Genomic DNA, 7,411 nt, shown 5'->3' on the forward strand with positions numbered 1-7,411 from the left:
TGTGGAGGCCTCCATTTGTGTGATTCCACATGGTCATTCTGGCAGAGGGAAGGAACTCCATTAGCGTAAATGGATACAAAATCAGAGCTGTTTAGATTGGTGAAGTAGGTTTCTGCAAAATGATACAGCTTGTAAATGAGGTCTGATCAGATGGTTTCAAAATAATACAAGCCCCTGTGATTTCAAAGCTGATTGTCTCAGTGTGTCTCATTTCAAAGCTGTATTGTATATCGCAAATTAGAGGTTCACCCCCTCCCCAAAAAAGTCCAAAGCTAAAAAATGTTCTAAATCCCTAAATGAATGCCAGGAGCCAGCTTGGCATAGAAATGGGAAAGAGGACTGTGGGGAACTGTGACTTCCTAGTTTTTCTGTTAGCCAGTCCTCTTACCGGTCTTTGCCCAAAGGCAAGCAGGTAATAGCTCATACCGTAGCTCACATCTTCTCGTGTAAGACTCAGGTAACTATTTCATTTTGGCAGTAGAATTCAAATAACGTCATGAAGATCCTTATTATTACAGGTTCATCCCATGCAGGTTAAATAGCGTATTAACGCTATCGTCCTTTCAATCGATGAGAAGGTATAAAAAATTTCCAGAATAATAGTACATGTTGTTAATGAGAAGTATAAATGAACCGTTTCTATTGCTCAGCATAATTACAGCAACTCCAGATTCACAGTAAGTCATTTCACAGCTCTTGACTGATTACAGTTTAAAATTGTGATCCTTCTCTTTCTGTCACCTGGTAACCAAAGAGGCACTTGTAATTCTACAGACACCACTTGACATTATTCATTGCAACAGTCTGTACTTCTATGGATGCCTGCAAAGCAAGCATTTACCGGAGAGTGGGCTTATGCCAGCTACTGTGGAAAGCATCAGATTGTCATTTACAGACGAAGTAGGGCAGTGTCTCTGCTTTGTGTAATTGCAATGCAGTTACAATCGCATGGTCTTGTATGCATACTTTCCAGATGGCACAGTGAAGATTTCTTTCATCATATTAGGGAACCTAATCCATGATTTTAAAATACATGGATAACAAAATAGTTGTATTTTAACAGAGATTTGAAATCAGATCTGTGTGCTATGCTCTTATATGGGGATAATAGGGTAAAGTGGGTGGCATGGTGGCACAGTGAGTAGCATTGCTGCCTTGCAGTGATGGGGCCCTGGGTTCAAATTAGATCCTGGGGTGCTTCTGTGTGGAGTTTTTGTATGTTCTCCCCATATTTACGTGGGCTTCCTCTGGGTGCTCCAGTTTCCTCCCACAGCCCAAAGACATACTGGTAGGTTAATTGGCTTCTGGGAAAACTGGCCCTGGTGTGAGTGTGAGCATGTTTGTGTCTGTGTGTGCCCTGCGATGGGCTGCTGTCCTGTCCAGAGTGTAACCTGCCTAGTGCCTGTTGCTTGCTGGGATAGGGTCCCCTGTAACCCCATCATCGATAAAGTGGTTTAGAAAATGGATGGATGTTTAACATTATGTAGAGTCACCTTTAGTAAGGCAGCAATGTGTTTCTGCTTTCTGAAGACTGAGGCCTTCTCAGACCTGTAACTAGCTGTGTCGATAGACATCACATGCTCACTGCCTGACAGGAATTGTCTACTCGAGTCTCCATGGATAACTGTTTGCTCAGGAAAAAACTGTCTGTAATATCTGGTGTAATTGAAGGAAAACTCCCAGAATGATATTACAATGGCAGAATGGTATCAAGATAGAATTTAAAGAGTGAAGCTGGAATGCTTAGTGTGTAGAACTGAGAAAATTAAGGCTTCACATACTAGCAAAGAATAATACAAGGAGTTCCTTGATAACATTTCATTTTAATGCACTTAATATATTTTCTTGGAGAAAACCTCACACATAATTCTAATTATATATATATAACAATATAGATTTGACTTTTATCTACACTTCCAAGCAGTGTTTCCTCAAAATAATAAAACTATATCGATGTCTCTGGCACACATCCTGATAATGATATTTAATAGCAGACAATTTTAAATAATCTGTATAAATCTTAAACCTGCTGTCTACAGTATACCCTCTGTATTGGAAAGGTAACTGATGATCACTAATAAATGACCATTACCTTTTTTCAACTCATGAGCATTTCCATCTCTTAAAGTAAAGGAGCAACACAAATCAATTGAGTTTGCTATTATTTAATTTCTCCTTCGAAGCATATGTTTCTGTAAGTATTCTCCATAGTCTTCTCACACTGCTGTACTTAGATCTGAGAATTACTGTACAGGTTTACTCTTTGTCTTGAAAAGCAAGTTTTTCTTTAAAAATAACTTCCAGAGAAGCTTCTCAACATCGCTGACATACACCTTAAAATTAAATTAACACATCCCTTCCCTAAAAATCCTTATGTTCTTAAATGTGTTTCCATTCTCACACTAGAAGTGTAACAGTTGCATTCTTCAAAATATTCCAGTTACGGATATAATCACATCGAATTTATAATGTTACCTGATTATATAATTATAAGTTCACTTTTGTATCTTAAAATTAATGGATTTAGATAAGAACTGTGCTTTTAATAAAACTACTTTCCACAGAAAATCAAGAAACAGAAAACAAAGATTTCAAAGACACGTATCGGTAGCTTAAATAGTAGTTCTTTTAAAGCTCAGTATAGTTATTCTTACTGAACCACTGTAACAATATAAATTGGATTTAGTATACAAAACAAATCTGCTAATTATTTGAAGCATCGACTTTTTTTTTTGCTAAGGGACGTCTTACAATAAATGATTTTACACCTTAAATAAATTGGTAATTTATTCATTTTAAATTCTAATGATATTTTATAAAACTGATTTTTATGTTGAATATACTATTTAATACACCTGACTAAAAATCAGATTTTTTATGTTATGGACTGAGCAAGGAAATACGTGATATACATTTCTGTTTCTCTGGCAAAATAAAAACATGTTTATTCCGTTAAAAGGACCAGAACAAACTTTTAAAGCCTCTTAAGAAAAAGTTAACGCAGAAAGGGCAAGGAATCCAGAAGGTGGCAGTAGTGAGCCACGTTCTACAAACTCTTACAGTACATCTGACATGAAAGATTGAAATGTTTTTTCTAACATTGGGTCAACAAAGTATTCAGTACAGGTGACACAGAGCTCATGTCACTCGTGTAAATATGCCACTGGTTTCGAAATTTTTTTACCTTCCAAGTAACTTTACATGACTTCACGAGGAACAACGACATCCAAGAATCAGATGCTTTGTGAATGTTTAATGATTATTTTAAGTATAACAAGTTTTTGGTTAAGGAGTAAGTCTCCTGCCTATAGGACAAGTAGTATTGGATTGGTAACGTTGGATTGGCGTTAGATACCCGAGACGGTGTTTGCATGTGATTATATACAGTACAGAGCTAATGTCGGTGGTGATTAGAATTTAAAACTGCCGAGTGAAATTTGCTTGTTTGTAGTTGTGCCTCCCGAACTTCACTCAAGAACTTCCATTCAGAAATCTCTGAAATCACATTTATAGATTTACCCACAAAAGTCATCACAAATTCAGCATTAAGAATATGAAAGAAAATCCATAGAATTCGATTTGAAATAATTATGCAAAAGTTCACATTAGTCTTTATTAAGCATTAAAGGACAAAGTGGCATTAATGTAGACGAGTTTCCTTACAGACAAGCTTCAAAAATGCTTTCAGTATAACAGCATCCATTCTCGGTTTTTTGTTAAAATGACAACTCTTTTTGTATTGTATTCTTTAGCTCAGTTATTTACATTGTTGTCATTTTATATTTTTCCAAGATTGAAGATCTTCATGAAATTGAGTAGTGCTCAGAGTTGAGTTCATATCGTCTCTTGAGACTGTGTTGTACAAATTTATGCTTTTAGGTTTGATGTCAAGCAAGTTGCCAGTCTTCTCACTGTATACAGTATGTACCCAGTAATTAACTTACGGATGTTTACGTCTGAAATTTTAGCAGAACTGCATAAATGCAAATTAAATGAGGCTAATAAAATGTTCTGATTAAAAGGATGCTTTTGAAATTAGATCCAATGATTGATACAGCTTCAGTGTTTCAAAAGGCCAGCATCACTTTGAAATCTTGCTGATATTAAAATTTAGTAGATGGTAGGCTTTGTACAAACTTATGCAAAGTGTTGTTTCTTCCATTTTACCAGAATGCACTGTTTCCACACAAAGTGCTGTGTAAGGATCCTTCTGGAAAGAAACTAGGATTTTATTAATTTATGAATTTAGCTCGTTTTCACGAGGGTATATATTTCATATGATGTAATACCATGAAAAATTAAGTTTTTTATGTTTAGCTTATTGATTTTGCCTCCTGTGTAAAGTATGGTATTTGCTGAAGTAATGAAGTTAGTCATTTGCTATCCTAATTTAATAAAGTCATCCTGATACCCAATAGTAAGAGCAGCTCTTTGCGGGAAATACCACAGCACTGCAGTAGCTCATCAGAGCTAAAGTTTCACCGTAAATTGCACAGAGTGTTGCAGCCATATAGTTAGCCCCTAGCACTTTAATATGCACTCACCAAATGGAACAGTTGAGCTTTTCATAAGTCCAAATGTTTCATTGTATCTTCCACTTTATGCAAAACGGACAGTGAGCCCACTCTGTTTAACTGCATTCCAGACAAGCTTTGTTCTTACTGATTTATGATTTGTCTTGCCCTTGTTACCACACCTTGTAATTTAATGGAGTGATAGTACAGTATGTGATCGGTGTATGTTTAATTGTCTGAATATCTTTTTTTTGTGATTCATTTTAGGAAAAAAAAAAGCATTGAAGATCCCGCTTAAATCAGGAATTCATATCCTCTGTTGCCTTATTACATTTGTTCTTACATTTGTATGGAACTTCAAACTTTTTTTTCATTTACGGTGCTATCTAGGATCAAGTATGTTATACTGTATATACTGACATAAATTTGGTACATAATCCCTAAAAAGCTAGACATTTGAGTGATAAGCAATTTAGAAGATGCCTCAGGTCTTGCATCACAAATTACCTTCTAAATTACCACCTGAGCAGGATATACACTGTTGAATGCACTACACTTGTTATCCTCATCTCCATATTGATAAAACCACACTGTCATTTCTCCTTTCTTTTTATATACACCCAAAATGTTACTATACTGCATACAAATAGACTATCAATGTCATTTAATGCCAGGAAAATGTATATGTTTTTAAATTACTCTTCTGTTTCCTGGGTTTTGCATTATTTACTATAAGAAACCACTTGATGCAACACACACAGACTTTAAGATATAGATACCAGGCTCTGCATCTTTAGGTGGGCAGAGATTGGAGCTTGTTTAGTATTCAGTAAGACTCCCTTTCTCCACAGCAATGTTTTAAAACAATGGATGACTCATCTTTAAAAGGCAGAGGATGAGGTCAGTACCCCTAACCCTGTGCTCATTAGATTAATGACAAATCTCTCTGTTTATTGATACAAATAAAATGTCTGCCTTCAGTTTGATAACACTAAAACGTTTTTTTTTTCACAGCTCAAGGTTAGAACACTGTCTGCAGAGAGAAACTAAACAATCTCCTGTCCTGCAGCGTGCCCTAGTTCCAATGTTTGTCTCGGGTGACGTGATTCTTTTATTTTAACCAATAAAGATAGTGGCAGTGAAATCCGGAAATGTACGTGCTGTCAAACTCAATAAGGTATGCGGTAATGTTCTCTTTTAATCAACCAAATTGTATTATATGTTACAGCAAGGTTTTCAGATGCAAGCAAATGAAAGGCATGGCTGAGCAAAGAAGTTTCTAGGCTTTTATGATATTAGATGGGAAGAAGAAATTTGGGAAAAATTCAAATGTATACAGCCAGAGCCATGATTAATGTCCCTCTAGATCCTGAGATGAATGGTGGGACTGCAGGTTCTTGACATACTGATGCGATGCTTTTGTTATCCGTGACTTTGAAATGAGCTCTGAAATTTAAGCAACTGTAAATAATGGCTTTGTAGGCATTAAATGCTTTAAATACCATCTCCTCAGAGATGCAGATCTGGATAACTGAATAGAAGTGTCCTCTCTATAATCTTTACTTTCAAAGCTGGCACTATACAAATGTGACGTACTGCTGTTCTGCATCTGAAAGTTAAGAAATCTTCTTCAAATCGTATTTTGATATGAAGTGATTACAATCACCTAACCTGACAAAACCATGCTTCCAAACTTGAAATATTTAGATTTTTTTTCTAAATTATAAAGATTTCATGGTTTATAATTAAGAAGGAGCACATCAATTCTGTATTACATAATTGCTTGATTTTTGGGGGGCTGTACAAAAATCATTGTGAGTCCCTTTGAAAGTGAACACTTTGGTTTAAACATTAATTAAACATTTTAAAAATATTAAAATGCTCACCAGTATCATAATTTCTAGGGGCACATTTTTCAAGGTATGGTTTCGGAAATATAATAATTAGTTTATGTATACATTTATTAATGATTGTAGACAATGTAAACTGAAAAATATTCTTTCAAGTAAGTGAGAGACTCTCTCTGATAAATACAGCAAATCATACTTCTAAGAATATCTTCATTCATTTGTAATAGTTTATTACCTCTTCATGCAAGTATGAACAATGTCGCTGCTTTAAAAGGTTAGTGATGTTCAGTTCACCACATCGTCTGGTATATGGAACAATGTGTCACAACGAAAACAAACTTGCTGGGTTTAGAAGGAAATTACTTCAACTGCAAAGTCACTTTGACACAGTAAATCTGGCATCAGGTAACGGGATCAGGCTTCATACGGTGATTTCAGGCTTCTCTCAGCAATCATCAATCTGGCAGACTGCCACATATGCTGGCTGCACAAATAGACATTGATTTTTCAATAAGCCAAGAACCCTAAGCCAACATCACTTTGGTGATATCTTGTCTCCTGAGACCTGATTTCTCGCTCATGTCTGGCACCTGATCACATCTTCTCTGTTGCTATGGTTTCGCATGAGTACTGTAGAATTTGGCTCATCATCAGATAATATCCATAGCTAATAGCCATAGTTGCCACCATATGTTTCATTTGCTGTCCCATAAGCGCAGACTTTGAACTGTGTAGTAACCAGCCTTCTGGTCTAAAATTAAAAACCATCATAGTAAACAAAGTGGTTTGATTGTCATTGAGCTGCTAAACACTTTGGTTGGAATTCTAAAAACTGTTTATTTTTCCATTGTAGTATTTATATTATATATTTGGAAGTTTCATGCTCTCCAGTTATTTGGATGGTTATGCACTGGGTAAAACTTGCAGCTGAAACTAGTACATTCTATCAATAGATATTGTTGGGTTAGCTCTGAAGCAATACCATGTGAAAGAGGTTGTTTGGGGATACCAGACAGTACCCCATCACTCCCTGTAAAACCTCGATAA

The sequence above is a fragment of the Atractosteus spatula genome, chromosome 12, assembly GCF_055471065.1.
Source record: "Atractosteus spatula isolate fAtrSpa1 chromosome 12, fAtrSpa1.hap1, whole genome shotgun sequence".
NCBI classification, from domain to species: domain Eukaryota; kingdom Metazoa; phylum Chordata; class Actinopteri; order Semionotiformes; family Lepisosteidae; genus Atractosteus; species Atractosteus spatula.